The sequence below is a fragment of the Oryctolagus cuniculus genome, chromosome 16 (assembly GCF_964237555.1).
Source record: "Oryctolagus cuniculus chromosome 16, mOryCun1.1, whole genome shotgun sequence".
Lineage (NCBI taxonomy): Eukaryota > Metazoa > Chordata > Mammalia > Lagomorpha > Leporidae > Oryctolagus > Oryctolagus cuniculus.
In genome coordinates this window covers 32758669-32780817 of record NC_091447.1, presented here as the reverse complement: position 1 = coordinate 32780817, position 22149 = coordinate 32758669, and positions in this window count along the sequence as shown.

The following is a 22149-nucleotide window of genomic DNA, read 5'->3' as shown; positions in this document are numbered from 1 at the left end:
CTGGGGGTAGTACTCACACCAGTGGGAGGGATCATTGGAGGGTTAACATTGGCCTTTCCTCTACTCCTGTCAATGCCTACCTGTTTCATCCCCTTCCTCCATCATGTCCTTCTTGCCCCTGTGTAGGAGGCTCCACTCATCTCTCTCTGGGAGTCAACACTTCATCAAGGATCAATGAGGTGCCTGCTATAGCCAGGCACTGCTCTAGCTATTAGGGTATGGCCAAGGATAAACCAGACAGTGTTCCTTCTCATTAGTGCAGGGAGAGTGAAATCCGGATATACTATGGCAGATGTTGACAAGAGCTATGACCAAGACACAATAATCAAAGGTAAGCAGATAGAGGAAAGTCAGAGCAATGCAAGGTGGCTCCTCTGATTGGTGACATCTGAACAAAGATCCACAGCAGTCAGAGAGGGAGCCTGGGGGAAGAGAACCACCCAGAGAAGGAGGAAGTGAAAGGGCACAGAGGAGGAGACTGCTCAGTCCAACCTGAGGATCATTTCCAGTGTGGGAGGCTGAGGTGGGTTTTCATTTCACAGAGACCACTGAGAAGCCATTAGAAGGTGTTTCCTTAAAGGCTCGTCCTGGCCACGGGAAGAAAACACTGTTGAGTGGAAGCAGCAAGAGCAATTTAGACTCCGTTGACCACAATCAAGGTTATTGATATTGATTGTTTTGTTTTAGCTCTCTGGCTCTTCCCAGGCAAGACTTTGTTAATGTCTACTTTTTAGTTCAATTCTAAAGTTTTTTTAAAATTATTTATTTATTTATTTATTTGAAAGGCAGAGTTAGAGAGAGGCAGAGGAAGAGAGATTTTCCATCCACTGGTTCACTCCTCAATTGGCCGCAATGGCCAGAGCTGGGTTGATCTGAAGCCAGGAGCTAGGAGTTCTCTCCGGGTCTCCCACGTGGATTCCGGGGCCCAAGCATTTGGGACATCTTCTACTGCTTTCCCAGGCCATAGCAGAGAGCTGGATCAGAAGTGGAGCAGCCAGGACTTGAACCGGTGCCCATATGGGATGCCAGCACTGCAGGCCGTGGCTTTTACTTGCTATGCCAGGGCACCAACCCCTTAAAGTTTTTATTATTTATGGATTGTCCAAGTCAAGAGCTTCTGATGGCTGTCTGAGACTATCCAGTTAATGGAAGATCTCTCTGTTTCTCTCCTTCCTCTTTCTCTATAATCTTGACTTTCAAATAAATGAACAAATCTTTAAAAAAAAACATAATAGGATGTCAAATATTTCGTGGCATATATACAGGCTAAAATTCATTTTTTTATTTCAAATTTAAAATTAACTGGATGTTGTATGTTATCTGGAAACCTCATTCCTAGAGAAAATGACTCAGTGGATGATAATCCAATGAGGGCAAACTTTTTAGTCAAATGTAAAAAAAGATTAGTGTAATGTTTAGAGGAAAACATTGAAAACAGTGAAGATGAGTGTAATGTTTTGAAGGAAGGAGTGGCTATCTGCTGGTGATACTTTCCTAAACCTGAAAACATACTTCTCCCTTCAAAAATCTCACATTCATTATCAAACAAGGCCAGCCCTGCCCATCTGCCTTATGAGCAGGGAGCTCTGGATCAGGTCACTTAACCTCTCTGAGTCCCAGCTCTCCAGCAGACGTGGACCGCTGAGTGTGATTTATAAGGAAAAGCACTTCATAAAGCTGACGTCTTGTCCAGATGCAAACAATAATTGTTATTTCTTCGGTAATTTTCCTTTTTTCCCTCTTTCTACAAGAACTGAAACAGGTATTGATGTATGTTTCAATTATTATACCCTTACAGATTTTCCAGAAAAAAACGTATTCTTCCAGGAGGAAAGATGTTTCATTGGGCACCCATGCATTCCAAGGCTATTTCCCACGGGGGGTCCTGTTGTGAGCCCCCTGCAGTCATTGCCCTTTGGGCTTCAGATAAATACAGAAAATGCTTGCAAAACATTTCTTGCTTTTTTGACCCAAGTGCTGAATTGCATGAGTTTTCCAAATCCCACTGTCTCCTGCTGACCCCTTACTGGTGGTATCACTGGGTCTTACTGATAATACTCTGTAGTCAATAATTAGCACATTCACTGATCCCATGTAAAAAAAAAGAAAGTCTTCCTTCAGTGGTGAGACCTGCGCATTTTAGCCAACTCTGCTACCACCCCACCATCAATCTCTTTCACCACTCCTTTGAAAACAAAACCCAGGGGTGAGGCGGGGGTGTTAGGTGCACAGATTGCTGCTTGTGCATCCCCAGTCTCATATCAGAGCACCTGGATTGGAGTCCAGGCTTCCTGCTAATGTGGGAGGCAGTTCAAGTACTCAGGCCCCTGTCATCCATGTGAGAGACCCAGATTGAGTTCCTGACTCTTGGCTTCTGCCTGGTCCAGCCCTGCCTGTTGAGGAATTCAAGGAGTGAACCAGTGGATAGGAGAAGGTCTCTGTCTCTGTGTCTCTCGCCTCTCTTTCTCTGCCCTTCAAAAAAATTAAGTTAAAACCAATATGTGAGTAAAGTTAACTGTAGAAAATATTCAAAATTCAAAGAAGCGTGGTTAAGATATCAAAAGTAATCAGCAAGGTCACTACCCAAAGCAAACTATTAGAGACACATTGATAAATATGTCAATAAAAATGTTTATGGAGCTGGGGTCATATATCATATTATAGAATGAAGAAAGTAAAGACCTACATTTGTCCACATAGCATCATGATTATCTTTTTTAGGCTACTTCATCATTCTCTATGTAATAAAAAAAAAACAATTATCTTTATACTAGTCCATCATGTGGGTGCACTATGATTTAACTGAACAATTTCTGTATTCTGAAAAATTCTTGAGCATGAGAATTTCATTAAACAACCACTCTTCTGAGGCTGGGATCAAAGTACATGTCGAGTTTTGTATTCCAAGGTTTTACCCATCCAATGGCAGGACACATGGCTTCTGTGTTCTCTCTCTTTTTATGTACATTTAAAAATTCCCGGATTTGATTTTGTGTTGCATAGTCTCTTTTCTTCCAGCTGGTTGCAAGCAAGAGGTTACCGTCTAGAAACTGAGGGTGCATCTACTTCTTCAGGTGTTGGTGTGGCTACTGTTGGAAAGGGAGCATGTTCTGAAGGAGCACTTCCTAGCTTCTGGGAGGCTTCCAACTAAGCTCCCATGACCTTCCCACTTGGGTTTATCTTGTGACAGTAGATCCCTTGGGCAGGACCCCATTTAAAAACGACCCCAGCTGCACTTTCTTTCTCCATATACCACATAGGATTTTTGTGTCCCAGTGGATTTGGGGAGACATTACTTTCTGTTTAAGTCTTGCATGGAGAAATGCTTCATTTCTCTTTGGTAAACACCTAGCAGTGGAAAAGCCCAGGTCATATCTGGAAGTGATGATTTTGTAGTCCCTCTAGCCATGTAGGAGGGTTCTAGTTAATCTACATACCCTCCAACATTTGTATGGTGTGTTGGTAACTTTAGCTATTCTAATAGATGTGAGGTGTTATCATGCTTTGATTTCAATTTTCATTTCCTAATGACTATTATGTGACAATTATCTTGTGACTTATGGCCAGAGTGTAGAATATCAGAGATCCAGCAGCGTTGTGTGTTCTGTTTGAGTAGTGGGAGCACAGTGCCAGAAGGGACAAGAGTGAGAACTGCAGTCATGAAGGTCATGGGAGGAGCTGCAGACACCTGCAGAGACCAGATTCAATGGTGGATATCAGTTGGAGAAGACCAGCAACCTGGGGAGTGAGAGGTGGCTCAAGGCAGGTACCAGTGGCAGTGCAAGGATAGTACAAAGAACAGACCCCAATCTTCTGGTGCTCTGAGGACTGCTGAAAGGAAAAGGTAGAGGGGATCCCATTAGAGGAAAATCATTCCTGAAAACGTCTGAGCTTTGAATTGACTACATATTTACTCAAAAGAGACTGCGTTCAAGGAAAAGTGATGAACACATCAAGGAGACTGTAGAGTAAGGACAAACTGAGCGTTATGAAGTGAGGACAGGTGATTACAAAGGCAAGCAGCCACTGTTGTTATCTGGGTGTTATGGGGCCCCTGGTACCTGATGGCTTTATGAATGAGCCAGCCAGGTTGGAAACAAATCTGACATGAGCCTCTCACTGTTGATCAGTTCAGAGTTTATTTTTCAGCAATACCTCTAATCTTCACTGATGCATCTATATTTAAGCCAGTTTTCCATTCTGCACTTGTGTAGTTGATATTGTGGATTCCAAAACAAGAGACTTTCTGCATATTCTGTTTAAGTTGTTGCATTTGGACCATATTTGAGTCTGTTAAAATCCTTTCACATCTGATTTCCTCACTGAAAGAACTCACTGTAGGAAAATAATAAGTTTGAAGACAGACGGTATTTATGTTGATATTTTCTCTCTTATGGATCTTATGAGAGTCATTCAGCCTATATTACCCTCAGTTTTCTTCTTTGAAAAATACAACATATAATAAGATAATGTGAATTAAGGTACTCAATAAATAGTGATGGTAGCCAGCAATATGTTGATGAATATTTAACAGTTGGTCCTGGTAAGTATTTATTTACCAGTTTCTGTGGGGTGAATGCTCCTGCCATGGCTGATTTCAAGCTACAGTGTGATGCCACTGCCACGGAGTTGAGCAGGTGTACTGATGAAAGACAAATTTTGATTCTGTCAACTAAAGTATCAGCATCTATAAACCTGTGAGAATTACTTTAATATCTTCACCCAAATCACAATGAACAGTTTTTATTAGAACGGAAGTCTTGTAATTTGTCTAGGAAGATTTCGTTGGGTCCTTAGCAGTCTGTTTCAGCCAATTTTAAGATCCTTTTACTAATTAGTTTTTTAAAATTTTATTAGTTTATTTATTTGAAAGGCAAAGAGGAGAGAGAGAGAGACAGGGAGAGGGAGGGAGGGAGGAAATGAGAGAGAAAGACACACACACACACACACAGAAAGAGAGAGAGAGAGAGAGAGATCTCATCGACTGGCTCAAAGGGGAGAGAGAGTTCCCAAATGACTTAACAGCCAGGGCTGGGTCAGGCCAAATCTAGGACCCCAAAGCTCAATCTGAGTCTCCCATGTGGATGGCAGGGACTCAACCACTTTGGGAGATCAACTACTGTCTCCATGGTACTCATTAGCAGGATACTGGAATCAAGAATGGAGTAGGGACTTGAACCCATATAATTTTTTTTATTTTAAGATTTATTTACCTGTTTGAGAGGCAGAGAGAGACCTTCCATCCATTGGTTCCACTCCCCAAATGGTCACAACACCAGAGTTGGGCTGATTTGAAGCCAGGTGCTTCTTCTGAGTCTCCCACGTGGGTGCAGGGCCCAAGGACTTGGGACATCTTATACTGCTTTCCCAGGACATAGCAGAGAGATGGATCAGAAAAGGAGCAGTCAGGACTTGAACCAGTGCCCCTATAGAAGGCCGGTACTGCAGATGGGGGCTTTACCCACTACATCACAGCACCAGCCCCACCCATACACTTTGATATACGCACCTTAACCACTAGGCCAAACACTCACCTTTCAGTTAGGTTTTAATCAACATAATTATTAAATTAAAGTAAATTTGGGTTGATGATATTGTATTCTTCAATCCTATATGATCAGCTGCCACCTAACAGTGCATAAATTAACTGGAAACCTAACACAAGAGTATGCATTTATAGTAAATAGGTGAGTCTCAGCCAATCTTGCACACAAGCTTAATCACAGGCTGCCAACTCATCAGATCACATTCAAAGGAGGAACAGGCCAAGTTGCAACCAGTCGAACGGTTTCTGTTCCTCACTTCTGTTTTCTGCCCATAACTGTTGCCTCTCCACAATGTGCAGCGGAGTTCTCTGCACTTTTGATTCTGAGGGCTGCCCGAGTCATGAACTGATTCTTCAATCAATTAAATTCTGCTAGATTTAATTTACGAAGTTTTTCTTTCAACATAATTATAACCTTGATTCACTCAACATTTGTCCATTTTGACTAAAAGGCCGTTTTGCAATTTTGTTAAATCTCTTATTGAAGTTGAATTACATTTGTCTACCACATTCTGGAACCTAAGCAGTTCTCACCACTGACCACCATTAAAATCATCTGGGAAACCTTGAAATGACACTTGAGCCCAGCCAAGGGTTGGCTCCATGATTTCTGAGGACCAATGCCAAATGAAAATGCAGGGCTTCTTGTTCAAAAATTAAGAACTTCAGGCCAGCGCCATGGCTCACTAGGCTAATCCTCCGCCAGCGGCGCCGGCACCCCAGGTTCTAGTCCCAGTTGGAGTGCCAGATTCTGTCCCGGTTGCTCCTCTTCCACTCCAGCTCTCTGCTGTGGCCCAGGAAGGCAGTGGAGAATGGCCTAAGTGCTTGGGCCCTGCACCCACATGGGAGACCAGGAGGAGGCACCTGGCTCCTGGCTTTCTCTCTGTCTCTCTCTCTCACTAACTCTGCCTGTAAAAAAAAAAATTAGACCTTCAAAATGGTGATAGCAGAGTATTAAACCAAGTGCATGGTGCTTCGGAACCTGGGCAACCAAACAAGCTGAACAATTGAGAAGCAGGCCCTCTTCCAGGTTCATCTACTCACTTCATATTTACTTAAAAATGAAATAGGGGAATTCTCATTCATTTTTAGAAATCCTCCCTCATGTATAGCTGGAGTTGAGAACTCAGTGGTCCTCGAAGTTACAGCAGCAGAATCAACTAGCAGGATGTTAAAACACAGATTGCTGAGCCCCACCATAGACCCAAAGACACAGTGATTGTTCTTTACAATTACTGTGGTCTGGAAAAAATTTAAGAATGAAGGAGCGAGTTTGTTTTCTTCTAACTCCTACATGACTTACAAGTGTATGCTGATTTTCCCAAAGAGAGCTGGGCTAGAGATAAAGAATTTTAGTGGATCCCTTTCTACAGGTGGAAAACAAATCAGATTTTTTTTTTTTACTGAATCAGCATTTTGATCCAGCTCCTTAAAGGAAATATTCAACTCTTAAGCATTACCATCATATTTTTTTATGTAATGAGATAAACTTTTGCAAAGAGCAAGGGGTGAAAAGTCTGTTAATATTTGGGGTTTTGCCACTTAAGAGATGGGCCAAGGACCTAAATAGACATTTTTCAAAAGAGGAAATCCAAACGACCAAAACTGCCAACAGACACATGAAAAAATGTTCAGGATCACTAGCCATCAGGGAAATACAAATCAAAACCACAAAACCTCACCCCGGTTAGAATGGCTTACATACAGAAATCAACTAACAACAGAGGCTGGCTAGGATGTAGGGAAAAAGGCACATTAATCCACTGTTGGTGGGAATGCAAACTGGTAAAGCCAGTATGAAAGACAGTTTGGAGCTTGCTCAGAAACCTGAATATAGCCCTACCACATGACCCAGCCATCTCACTCTTTGGAATTGACCCAAAGGAAATTAAATTGGCAAATAAAAGAGTTGTCTGCACCTCAATGTTTATTGCAGCTCAATTCACAATAGCTAAGACATCAACAGTAGACTGGATAAAGAAATTATGGAATATGTACTCTATAGAATACTATACAGCAGTAAAAAATTGAAATCTGGTCATTTGCAACAAAATGGAAGAATCTGGAAAATATCATGCTGAGTGAAATAAGCCAGTCCCAAAGGGACAAATATCATATGTTCTCCCTGATCTGTGACAACTAACCGAGCAGCTAAAAGGAAACCTGTAGAAGTGAAACGGACACTATGAGAAACAATGACTTGATCAGCCCTTGTCCTGACTGTCAAGGAACAACTTACTATTTTATTGCTTTTAGTATTTTTTTGTTCTATTTAATACCATTGGTTGAACTCTTTAAGAAACAATTATTAGGTGTTTAAATTTAACTGAAAAGTGATCTCTATAAAATATAAGAGTGGGAATAAGAGAGGGAGGAGATGTACAGTTTGGCACATGCTCACTGGGACTTACCCTCAATGGGAGAGCTAGAAATGTGCCAGAGGATTCCAATTCAATCCAATCAAGGTGGCATGTACCAACGCCATCTTACTAGTCAAAGTGATCGGTTTAAGTTCATAATTGATCATAATGATAGGACTAAGAGCCAAAGGGATCACATAAACAAGACTAATGTCTGCTAATACTAACTGATAGAATTAAGAAGGAGAGAATGATCCAATTTGGGAAGCGGGATACACAGCAGACTCATAGAATGGCAGATGTCCTAAATAGCACTCTGGCCTCAGAATCAGCCCTTAAGGCATTCGGATCCGGCTAAAAAGCCCATGAGAGTTTCTCAGGCATGGAAAGCCAAGACACTCTGGAAAAAAAAAATAATTACCTAAATGAAAGATCTCTGTGAGTGAGATCCCAGTGGAAAGAATGGGCCATCAAAGAAGGAGGTACCTTTCTCTGAAGGGAGGAGAGAACTTCTACTTTGATTATGGCCTTGTCTAGATAAGGTCAGAGTTTGTGACCTCAAGAGGCTTCCGTAGTCTTAGTAGCTCATGACAAGAGTCTCGGGTGATTACTGATGTCATAAATAAGAGTGTCAATTGTTAAATCAACAACGGGAGTCACTGTATACTTACTCCTCATGTAGGATCTCTATCCTTAATGTGTTGTACTATGCAAATTAATGGTAAAACTACTACTCAAACAGTACTTTATACTTTGTGTATCTGTGTGGGTGCAAACTGTTGAAATCTTTACGTATATACCAAGTTGATTTTCTGTATATAAAGATAATTGAAAATGAATCTTGATGAAGCATGGGATGGGAGAGGGAGTGGGAGATGGGGTGGTTGTGGGTAGGAGGGAGGTTATGGGGGGCAAAACTGCTATAATTCAAAAATTGTACTTTCGAAATTTATATTTATCAGGTAAAAATATTTGGGGTTTTGTTTTTCCACTTGATGTAAAAATGAGAATATAGACATATATGAGCAATAAAAAATGAGTAAATATCTACATATTTTTGATCAGTTGTTGGTCCATGGAGCCCTGCTTTTGAGTGTGTTTGTGTGTGTGTGTATGTGTGGCACTCTGTATCTTGTGCTCCATGTGTGGGGCTGCATGTGTGTGTGGCAGTGTGGGTTGGGATGAAAGTGGTGAGGAAAAGAGAGGTTGCATGAGGTTTCTCCCTCAAGGGATCATGCACACCCACATAAAATCCAAATATAATAAATTTTGGAATGCAAGCACAGATTATCCATCTAGCTGCAGAGGTGGAAGGCTGCCTTCAGACATGGAAAATGACAGATAATTATCCAGTCTTTTGACAGCATGTCTGCTACCTAATAATTCAAACTACTGGTATAAAGAAGAAAGCCAAGAATCTTGATGAAGTTGGAAGAGGAGCTTAACAATTTGCCTCCACCTTGCACATTGGAGTCTATTCTTCTATATTTAGCTGTAGAAGTGGTACAGGTAGCCAAGCACAGAACAAGCCAGCTACTTAGGAAAGCTGCAGTTTTACCTTTCTGTTCATGTGTAGTGACTTTTTCTGCAAATGTTAAGATGAAGTGCGACTCCAGAGAATAAATGAACAATAACAATCCCTTATATTTGCAGAGCACTTCAGAAGTTTATAAGAGATCTCATTTATTTCTTAACACACTAACCCTGTAGAGAATCCAAGATGGATATCATTGTTTCTTTGTCACAGATGAGGGCACCCAAGGCCATGCAAAATGGTCACTGGCATAGCTGACAATTATCTGCACCTCTGATTCCTTGTCCACATATTTCATTTTTAAATTAAAATACAGTACTACTTTTGTATTCATGAGGTTGGGTTTTTAATAAGGGGCACTCCAAAGAGTGAGCAATTTTATTTGGAATAATCTCATTAGTGTAGATTGATTTCAAACACTCTCTATCCAAAAACCAAGATTTTTAGGAAAGAATTACATCGATGTCTCAAATCTTTACTTGATTTTGCTTCCACTTACACACACATTCTTTATTTATTACCTTGCTTTCCTACATATGATCTGATTTAACAAACCTCAATTGATACATAAATCACTATTGTCAGCATAATCAGCCTGCATTAAGAGCAGGGATCCAGCCAGGGGCCACAAATACATTGTGACATTCCTATCTCATTAGTTATCTGATTTAAGTTCCCAGAAAGAAATTTATCATTAGATTGTGTGATAAACATCTTTCAACCATATTTTTCTCAGTTACACACACACACACAGTCCTGAGTTAGGCAAATTGAATAACTCCTTACAACACAAATTTCATAGTACAGGAAAACTGCTAAAAATGTTTTCCTGGGTCCCAAGTGAACCTGGTTGAAGGGTGATACGCAAGGAGTTAAAACTCAGTGCCTTATATTTTCTCTTACAAGAAAACAAGAAATTACCACGACTGCAATTATTTAGAAAATATTTCATTCAAGTCTTTTGTACTGAATATTGAAATGACATTAGTACTTTTCTCCCCAATTTTGGCTGAAATGAATAGAATTAACAATAATTGCCAAATGGATTTCTCTTTTTTCAGGGTTGACGATGCCAGCATCTCTGTCCTGGGGGCAGATAGAAAGAGAAAATTTTCCTAAGTTCTTCTCCACATCACTCCCTTCAGCCAGGTACAAATTAGCTCACACTGGTGTTCTCATACTTTGAGAAAAAGCCAAGACTTTTGGTAAAGCCATTAGGAATCACTGTGGGGGATGTGGCTATGTCCCCTGCAGGCAGTGAGGCCTCCTATGAATTCCATTCAGTCTCTCTGGACCCATCAGAATAAAGAGGGGAAACCACTGGAGGAAGGGGTTGTCCCTTAAATTTCTCCTTCCCAGGACACCAGGGACATCCCTGAGTGGTGTTGTGCACACAGACAGCTCGGAAGAAATTTTCCTCCCACCCCCACACTGGCAATACCAGTGATTCTAAAGAAAAATGAGAGTTTCATGAGGGCAAAGCATGCAGGCACTTACATGGTCAGTTTAATGTCTGGTCATGCCTTCTTCTCTCCCTCCCTCCTACTGTAGCTCCAGCCATTCATAGGAAATTTTTTATCCTCCCTTCCAGAGTCAGCTGGTGATGCCTCCTCCATGAGGAGGAGACCTAACCAGTATCTACACTTACACATCTGGGATAGAATTTTCCAGGGCAACAAGAGAGCTTACTTATAGTTGGAACTCAGGAGAAAGGTCAGTCACTTCACAAAACAACCTAAGGCCTTAGGAACACTGATTTTTCTAATCCTGAGATCTATTTGAAACTGCAGCTCCAGTTAATCGTGCAGATCCCAGATCCTGTCTTTCTTGGTCTATAAGCCCCTCTTTAGACCCCCTCTCATTACTTCCTTCCCTCCACAGCCCTCCTTCTCTCCTGTTTCAAAAGAAAACAAATTCCCTTGCAGTCTCATGACTGTTACTAGAATGCAACAATTGTCCTGATTACAATCCCTAAGGACTTTGCATTCCCCTGCTGGTTTTTTCAAGAGGGCTCTCTTTCCCAGAACAAATGTGATATAAGGTAGGAGAGAGATGGTACTCTAAACACCACACCTCATTTTCTGCTTATGTCAACTCTAATGTATCTTTTTGGTTCCTCTTCTCTCTTTATAAATGCTCTTGTCACCGACCACCCAACCCCAACCTGCCCTCTACCTGGGAGATGCCAATGGCCAGTGAATAACCTAGGCAATGGCCTAGTATCTGCGTTCCTTGATCAACGAGGCCTTGATCTTGACCTGGAACAACAGCCTCATTTCTGCCACCTTCTGGGGCTGGACAGCATCTGAATCATTAACATTAATTCCCCATATTTCAGCTTCAGACCCTTATTTTTAAAATCTCCTTGACCTCTACTCTCACAAGACCTACTTGGCAACTTCAGTAGTAATTTTCCATTAGTCCTGTGGTTCTCAATCACCTGAGAATCAGCTAAACAGCCAGCACCTAGAGTCCTCCCTATAGATAGAAATTATCTGGCTATGAGGGTGGTGTCTAGAAATCTGAAATTCCTAAATGTTCTAGGTAACTTGCGGGCATGTTCTACTGATAACTCTGAAGAATTCTGCTTGAAACTTCATTTCTCCCCTTAGGTGTCAGGCTTCTGCTGCACTTCACCTGCCATCAGCATGTGCTGTAAGTCACGTTTTTTGCTAGCATCACTGTGGTGGTCAATTTTATATGTCAAATTGTTTAGCCTATGGGACCAGATATTTGATCAAACACAAAAGTAGATTACTGTGAAGTTATTTATAAGAGGAGATTAAAACATAAGTCAGGGGCTTGGAGTAAAACATATCCCTCCATATCTGATTGGCCCACATATGCTCAGTTGAAGGTCTTAAGAGCAAAATGATTAAGGGCTCTCAAAGGAGAAGAAATTCTTCTCTTGGACAATGTATCTGGACTTGAGCTGCAGCACTGACTTTTCCCTGGGTCTCCAGCCCTGCAGAAGTTAGACTTATCTTACAGCCTCTTCTACAATTCCAAGCACCAATTTCTTAACATAGATCAGGCTGTCTCTGCACATCCTAATCATTCTGTTTCCCTGGAGAATCCTTATACAACCATAGACTTTTTTTTTTTTTTTGACAGGCAGAGTGGACAGTGAGAGAGAGAGACAGAGAGAAAGCTCTTCCTTTGCCGTTGGTTCACCCTCCAATGGCTGCAGCGGCTGGCGCGCTGATCCGATGGCAGGAGCCAGGTGCTTCTCCTAGTCTCCCATGCGGTGCAGGGCCCAAGCACTTGGGCCATCCTCCACTGCACGCCCGGGCCACAGCAGAGAGCTGGCCTGGAAGAGGGGCAACCGGGACAGAATCCGGCACCTTGACCAGGACTAGAACCCGGTGTGCTGGCGCCGCAAGGCGGAGGATTAGCCTAGTGAGCCGCGGCACTGGTCTACAACCATAGACTTCTAAAACAGCTTGGATAGAAACGTCTTCATGATTCTAGGATTCTGTCTCAGCATTGCTGAGCCCAAAGTCGGGGACTGAGGCCACCACCTAATCACATTCTTCAGGGATCTCAATACTTTCCAGGCATCGCCTTGTGCCACTATACATTCTGCACCCGAGTTAAGGCAGCACTTTTCCAAATTTCTGAGCTTCCTTCAAAGCTCCCTTCCTAATCATCTCTGCTGTATCTATTGACTGATAACTGCTCTCCTACTTTACAAAGAAAATAGAATTTATTCTGGCAATGTTCTGTCTTTTCTCACCATAGTTTCTCAATGAATGTTTACCATCTGGTCTGGAAGTTGTGGACAAGTATGTCCAAGGCAGATGTTCTCCACTTCGGAGTCTATCCTCCCACTCTTCCTCCAGGGTCTTTCCCGCTGCTCTGGTTGCTCATTCTCCCGTCCCTCAAACGTGGCTACTGCCCCTTTCCTCTCTGGCACACCTTGTGCAATCATCTTAACATGATTCTCCCTCTCCATTTCTCCTCCCTTTGTTACTGCCTCCTCATTATCAACTCACAATCCCATAAAAGTCCCTAAAATTTATCTCCTGCTCTCACTACTTTACTGAAAATGCTCTTGTCACTCACCTTCCAGATACTAAATCCAGAGAAATGTTTTCTGTCCTTATCCGGTTCAGTAACTCTGCATGATTTCTCACTGTTGGTCGATTTCTCACTGTTGGTCATTTTCTTCAGAAAGATTTATCTTTCTCTACATTCGTCCACCCAAAGAACATCAGCTTCGGAAGATTCTCCCCTACTTGATCTTCTCTTCTGTTTTACTTTGGCCATCCTCCCCCAAGATCATGAGATGGCATGAGGAGGAGTGGGGAGTGCAAGCAATTTATTTGAGGAATGATCAGAGGAAGCACAGAAAAAAGGAAGTGGAGATAGTGAAAAACAAAAAGTCAATTAAGGTTGTGCTCATGAATAGGCTGGTGACGTGAACAGCTGGGACTATTTTCCCGTGAGGGTGCTGGTGAACCTTGTGGAACACATATTAGCATTGACACACCAAGAGTGCGAAGCTTCATTATTTCTCCACCTAAATTCAAATTTGTTAAATTCTCAACACCTGCGAGATGTCCCTGTGCTTGCTGACTAAGTTCTTCTGGCACCAGACAAAGTCTTCAGGCAGTGACACAGAGGTGGGAAGCTGTCAGCTCACCAAGAACTCTCCTGCACAACCGCAAAAAAAAAAAAAAAAAAAAAAAAAAATCCCTCTCAATAGTGGGCAGGGGCAGAGAAGGAGGTGGGTATCAGCTGCCTCAGAATCTTTTGTGAGCTGTTTATTCTCTCCCCTTCCCCTAAATATTGATTCCTCAGTATTCTGTCTTTCCTCTGTTTTCCTCTCTACTGATTCACTTCCAGGTTTTTAATTATCTCCACTGCAAAACATACATTTTCTGTCTGCATCCATCACCCAAGTTCTAGGCATATACATGTATATCCAATTGACTATGGAAATCTTTTTGTCCAGTTGGCATCTCTGCCTACCAAAGTTAATCCATCATGTCCATTGGCCACTCCCTCTCCACCCCTAGATTTAAAGTCATTTCCTCTCCATGATTCTCTCTTGGGAAAGGACACAAGCTGATACCCAGTAGTGAACATAAGAAAATCTAGAGAAGCCATCCTTGAAGCCACACACTAAGCATCATGTCACTTGCTAAATATGCACCAAGGTTAGCTCTGTTCAGCCAGAGTCTTCTCCTGTCCATAGGCATTATTAGTTCAAGCTCTTACTAATGATATTCCTCTCCCAAATAGATTTCCCTGCCTACGTTGTTAATCCTTTCATAGTATGACTTTTCTCCCTTTAAGGTTGTAATGTGCTTAAAAGTAAAGTCCTGGTATTAACCAGCAATTCACATTTATGAAACACTTTAGAATTTAAATATTATTTTCAATTCTCTTTCCTCTTCACCTCCTCCACCCTGCCAACAACCACACTCAGGTCCAGAGTTATGTAGCAAAATCTGTGTTAGTGAGGTTGTGCTCAGAACTCAAATTCCATTGTTCTCTTTGAACCCCATGTGACTTGACCCTGAACAAGAAAGGGGTACATTTACAGAATTCTCTCAAACAGATGGAAAGCATGGGAGAAATTCTATGAGTACAGGTGGAAGTTTGGAGATTGCTTATACCTGTCTTATTTCTTAAAGAGAATTGGTAAAAATAATGGATTACTCCATTTTTATGAGATCAATGAATAAATATTTTAAATGAATAGTAAAAGATAAGAGTCTCATGACCTTTTCCCCTAGAATGATTATAATAGAATTTCTGGTTATGGAAGGAACGTGGCTCTACTCCCACTCCTTTCCTTCTCAGCATGCGCTTCCTATCTTAATAGCTGCCTTCACATTTATAAAATGGAATGGAAAGCAGACAATCACATCAATCCAGGTGAACCAAATGAATTCCTAGGGGACAGCGCACACCACTTGTAAATAATTCTCATTTAAATCTTTTAAGTTGGAAAGATTGTAACCTACCATCATTAAAATGACATTTCCTGTATTTTTATCATTTTAGCAGGAATGCCAGTAATTACCCATACTAGAAGTCTCCAGGGAAGAGGATTAGTAGGAGGATAAGCAGAGCCTCAAATATTCAGGAAGCATAAATCCCAATGTGGCTTTATATACTGGGATTTTCTAAGGAGAATATGTTTTAGAAAACCCAAAGTTTTGTTTATTTATTTTGAGAAATTTTGTAAGACTCTTACTGCATTTATAAGACTCAACTAATGTTTAATAAGTAACTGAAGACATTGTTAGAGCAGATATTCTAATTTCTTTCTGTAAAAAATATTCTCAAAGTTGTCATTGATCATTAAGCAAGTTTTGCACTCAGTAAATGATAACTCTCTTAATGTTGTTGTTAAATCAGGTGCCCGATACTGAATGGACAGCTTCTTCTATATTGAAATTTTCAAAGTGCCCTATTTGATTATATTGGATTTTTAACTCAGAATTCTCCCATTGTTCCCTATTGTCTAGAGCTACGTTGTCCAATATGGTAGCTATGGGCCCAAGTGAGTTACTGATCATTTGAAATTGATGTAAACTGAGAAAAGCTGTAAATGTAAAACACACACCAGATGTTGAAGAATTAGTATGAAATGAGACAAAGAATATAAAACCATGAGTAATTGTTATATTGGTTACTTAGTAAAATGATAGTTTAGATAAATTGGATTGAATGCAATAATAAATGATTTCATATGTCTTATTTTTATTTTTGCTTTAAATTTGGCTACTAGATAATTTAAAAGTACATTTGTGCTTTGATTTGTAGTTCACAGTTTATTTCTACTGGACAGTGATAGTGTAGAGGTCAAACTCTACTTTTTTTCCCCTATGCTTAGCTTTCTAACATTATTTTTTTTTTTAGTATTTACTATGGTTTTTTTTTAACTTTTATTTAATGAATATAATTTCCAAAGTACAGCTTATGGATAACAATGGCTCCCCCCCCAAATAACTTCCCTCCTACCTCCCACTCTCTCTCCCCTTCCATTCACATCAAGATTCATTTTCAATTCTCTTTATATACAGAAGATCAGTTTAGTATATATTAAGTAAAGATTTCAACAGTTTGTATCCACACAGAAACAAAAAGTGAAAAATACTGTTTGAGTACTAGTTATAGCATTAAATCACAATGTACAGCACATTAAGGACAGCGATCCTACATGAGGAGTAAGTGCACAGTGACTCCTGTTTTTGACTTTACAAATTGACACTCTTGTTTATGGAGTCAGTAATCACCCTAGCTCTTGTCATGAGTTGCCAAGGCTATGGAAGCCTTTTGAGTTCGCCGACTCTGATCATATCTGGACAAGGTCATAGTCAAAGTGGAAGTTCTCTCCTCCCTTCAGAGAAGGGTACCTCCTTCTTTGATGACCTGTTCTTTCCACTGGGATCTCACTCATGGAGATCTTTCATGTAGGTTTTTTTTTTTTTTTTTTTTTTTGCCAGAGTGTCTTGGCTTTCCATGCCTGAAATACTCTCATGGGCTTTTCAGCCGGATCCAAATGCTTTAAGGGCTGATTCTGAGGCCAGAGCGCTTCTAACATTTTTTTTTTTTTTGACAGGCAGAGTGGACAGTGAGAGAGAGAGAGACAGAGAGAACGGTCTTCCTTTGCCGTTGGTTCACCCTCCAATGGCCGCCGCGGCTGGCGCGCTGCGGCCGGCGCACCACGCTGATCCGTAGGCAGGAGCCAGGTGCTTCTCCTGGTCTCCCATGGGGTGCAGGGCCCAAGCACTCGGGCCATCCTCCACTGCCTTCCCGGGCCACAGCAGAGAGCTGGCCTGGAAGAGGGGCAACCGGGACAGAATCCAGCGCCCTGACTGGGACTAGAACCCAGTGTGCCAGCGCCGCAAGGTGGAGGATTAGCCTAGTGAGCCGCGGTGCCGGCCCTAACATTATTTCTTATCATCATTCTTTTTTATTCTGTTCTGATGATGCTCCCTCCTCTTGGAGTGCTCTTCTTTTTAAGGACCAGTCATCTTTTAGGATTTAGCTGATTACCCCTTCTCTGAGAAGGCTGTCTGATTATCCTAGCCATAACCATTTGTGTCTTCATCTCAACTCTACAGATTTTTATTTGTTGCTTTTATAAGTTAACAATCAATTTCTGTCTAAATTATAAATTTTTGTGCTTTCATATTATTTCTCCACTAAGTTGTGAGTCTTTAAAGATAAGAGGGCATTTTAAATTCTAAATCCCTGCAAAAGGGACAAGACATGATCAATCAGAAACCATGCTAGTTATTTTAACAGAAATTCCTTAATATAGGGAGCTAGTTACACCAGGATGGAAGGCCTGACAAGGGGAGATGGGAACATGAAGGGAAAGCAGAGATTATAACTGCAGGAAGCAGCTAGCAAGGAAGTAGGCAAACTGTCACAAGACAGAAGCTGGCAGAAGGACCTTGGTGGAGCTGGAACTCAGACCTCTGAAGAGGGCTACCCTCAGGCTGTTGCTTGGAGGGATCCATGGAGCTGGAATGCAGAGCTGCACAACAGTATGCTGTCCCACTGGGTGTTGGGAGCTCTGAGCAGTGTGATAAGACTAGTTCTGTGAGGGTGAAAGTTTTGTATGCTGCAATCACCTGCAGGTGGACCCAGCAGATGCTGCCTCCAAGATGAAGAGCCATTGCTTCCCAGACACCAAGAGGAACAGAGGACACTGGAAAGATACAAGGACCGTCTCCTTTCTGGCTGCAAACTGATGGACGTTTGGAGGAACCCACTGACAATGGAGTTGTCAAGCAACTGAGAGTGGTTTCCAGGCAGTAGCCAGAAATGACATGAGGTCTGCAGGCTAATGATAGCCTACAAGGAGCTGGGTCTTGCCAAACACTACTGAGTGAGCTTGCAAGTGATTCTTTCCCTGTTGAGCCTTAAGACGAGACCACAGGTCCTGAGTGGACACATTGATTATCACTTTGTGAGAGACCATGAAGCAGAGGATTCAGCTAAGCCATACTTGGATTCTTGACCTACACATAGTGTGAGAAAACAGATGTCTGTTTTAAACCAGCAAGCTGTGGAGTAACTTGTTACATAGCAAAACCAATACATCATTCTAGAATCACAAGCAAGGTAATGGATGATATTCTTGAAAATAAGTAATAATAATTGAAAAATTAATATATGGAATACATATGTCCAGATGTCAATATCTATTATCTATCTCTCTACATATCCAGTCAATCATCTCTATATAATCTTTTTCTTATAAATCCATAATAAATAAATATCAACAACCCAATATACAAATAGATAAAAGATTTGAAAAAGCTCTTGAAGAAAGAGGAACACAGGACCAATAAGTGTATAAAATCAAACTCAATATCATTGATAATCAAGAAATTAAGAAATTTTAAACTAACTGAGCACCAAAAAGGAAACCTGTTAAAGTGTAATGAACACTATGAGAAACAGTGACTTGATCAGCCCTTGCCCTGACTGTTGATGAACAACTTAATACGTTATCCCTCTTAGTATTTTTTTTGTTTATTTGTTCTACTTAATACTTTTGGTTGAATACTGTAATCAATACACAGTTATTCTCAAGTGTTGAAACTTAACTGAAAAGTGATCGCTGTTAAATGTAAGAGTGGGAGTAAGAGAGGGAAGAGATGTGCAATTCGGGACATGCTCAAGCTGACTTACCTCAAACGGTAGACTTAGAAACATACCAGGGGATTCGAATTCAATCCCATCAAGGTGGCATGTACCAATGCCATCTCACTAGTCCCAGTGATCAATTTCTGTTCACAGTTGATCATAATGATAGGACTAAGAGCCAAAGGGATCACATAAACAAGACTAGTGTCTGCAAATACTAGCTGATAGAATAAAAAAGGGAGAGAACGATCCAACATGGGAAGCGAGATACATAGCAGACTCATAGAATGGCAGATGTCCTAAACAGCACTGTGGCCTCAGAATCAGCCCTTAAGGCACGCAGATCTGGCTGAATAGCCCATGAGAGCATTACAGGCATGGAAAGCCAAAACACTCTGGAAAAAAAAAAAAAACAAACAAACAAACAAAAAAACACCCTACATGAAAGATCTCCATGAGTGAGATCCCAGTGAAAAGAACAGGTCATCAAAGAAGGAGGTACCTTCTCTGAAGGGAGGAGAGAACTTCCACTTTGACTATGACCTTGTCCAGATATGATCAGAGTCGGCGAACTCAAAAGGCTTCCATAGCCTTGGCAACTCATGACAAGAGCTAGGGTGATTACTGACTCCATAAACAAGAGTGTCAATTTGTAAAGTCAAAAACAGGAGTCACTGTGCACTTACTCCTCATGTAGGATCTTAGTCCTTAGTGTGCTGTACATTGTGATTTAATGCTATAACTAGTACTGAAACAGTATTTTGCACTTTGTGTTTATATGTGGGTGCAAACTGTTGAAATCTTTACTTAATATATGCTAAACTGATCTTCTGTATATAAAGAGAATTGAAAATGAATCTTGATGTGAATGGAAGAGGGGAGGGAGAGGGAAAGGGGAGGGTTGCGGGTGGGAGGGAAGTTATTTGGGGGGGGAGCCATTGTTATCCATAAGCTGTACTTTGGAAATTTATATTCATTAAATAAAAGTTAAAAAAAAACAACAAAAAAGAAATTTTAAATTAAAGCCACAGAAACACTACTGCATTCATACTGATAGTAGTAAATTTTGAAGATCAATAGTACCAAGTAATGATGAAACTGGAAAACACTGGAAACTTTTATCCATTGCATTTGGGAGTGTGAATATTGGTGTAACAACTTTGGAAAAGAAGTTTGCATTATATAGAAAACAGAATGGTTGTACGGTGAACAACCCCCTAATTCCAACTTAACACTATACAACCACACACGAACCAAAAAATGCTCAAAATGTCCAGAGAGGCATAATTTGTGTTAAACAAAAATTGGAAAACCAAATGATCATCATCAGAGGAATGGAAAAATTATAGTATTTTCACATAATAAAATATAAACAACACCAAAATGAATGTGCAATAACTATTCACATAAACACTGAGAACCCGGAATATGCTTGTATCATATTGAACAAAAGAAGCAAACTAAGAAGCACACAGTATAATTCTTTCTATATAACACACAAATCAGACAAATCTAAACAAATACTGCTTAGAGAGACATTTGTATGTAGTAAAACTACTAAGGAAAGCATGGTAATGCAATATTGAAAAAGTAAGGGAGGTGAGGGAAAATATGATCTGAGACTCTCCATATGGAGTTTTTAATTACATAACTTATGAAATATCCCTAATTTTTAAAGATTTATTTATTTATGTGAAAGGAAGAGTTACAGAGAGAGAGAGAGGGGAACACACACACACACAGAGATCAATCTTCCAGCCACTGGTTCATTCCCCAAATGGTACAACAGCTGGAGCTGAGGCAAGCTGAAGCCAGGAGCCTAGAACTCCATCAAAGTCTCCCGCATAGGTAGTAGGGGCCCAAATCCTTGGGCCATCTTCTGCTCATTCCCAGTCACATTAGTCGAGAGCTGGATTGGGAGTGGAGCAGCTGTTGGGACTTGAGCCAGCATCCATATGGGATGCCAGTCACTGGCAGCAGCTTAGCCCACTGCACCACAGCGATGGCCCCTACAGATTAATTTTATACATTTCCTTTTCAAAAGTTCAGCAGTTCCTTTAGTATTATTTATTTTAGTTTCCATTTCTTCTGTTAACTTTGAGGAAATTAACTATTACGTACACATAAAAATAGTGTATGATCTGTCCATCCACCCATGCATGCATCCATGCATCATTAAAGATATCTAGAAGAATGTTAACGAAACTTAGTTCAGATCATACCTGTGTGATGGGAATTTGGGTGACTTGTCACTTTCCTACTGAAGTTTTTCCTGTTGCTTGAAATATGACTAATAAGCATGCATAATTATGATAAAAATAATAAAATGGTTAGTAAAAAAACAAAGAAAAATGTTTTCATTGTCTCAACAGAGCCTCAGGTTAATCATTTAAAACTAGCATTATGGAACTTGCCCAAGGTCTCACAGTAGGAAATACAAGGCAAACCTGGGTTTTCTTAGAGCAAATGGCTGAATTCTAAGGCCCACAGTATGTAGTTTGATGTCTTGTTCACAATCTTTATGCAAGAAGACCTCAGAGCCCTCCCATTCCAGAAAATCCTTGATCTAAGGCAGCAGCTCTGCTAATGATTTCAATGATCCTATGGCTTGGCCATGTGACTGCAATCATTTGCTTCTACCTTGGTGTTTTCTAAACTCTACATAAACATTTACAGCTCTGGCCAACCACATGTGCAGCAATTAATTCACTGATCACTTCTTCCATTCCATCATGTAGGGAACGTGACTTGGGGAGGCTGCAGCACAGCCCTCTTAATGAATTATGTAATGGAAGCAGAGCACCCCAGCCTTCTCTTTTAACTGGAATAAACCCCTCTCTGTCCCCCATTCATTGCAGGTGTCTCAACTCTTGCAAGTGAAATCAGATTTTCCATGTTTAAACCAAACTTCTCAGATTTCCTACAGGCAGGGGGTAAGGCCCTAATTAGCTCATGTGTGTCAGCTAATTAAGTAAGAAATTATTTTGCTAAGACTCTCATGGAGTCCTTAACCTGGGGTCAGCAAAACTGTATTTGAACCAGAAGCTGCATATTCATGTCCCTGCTCTATTGGAAAAAAATGACAGGAC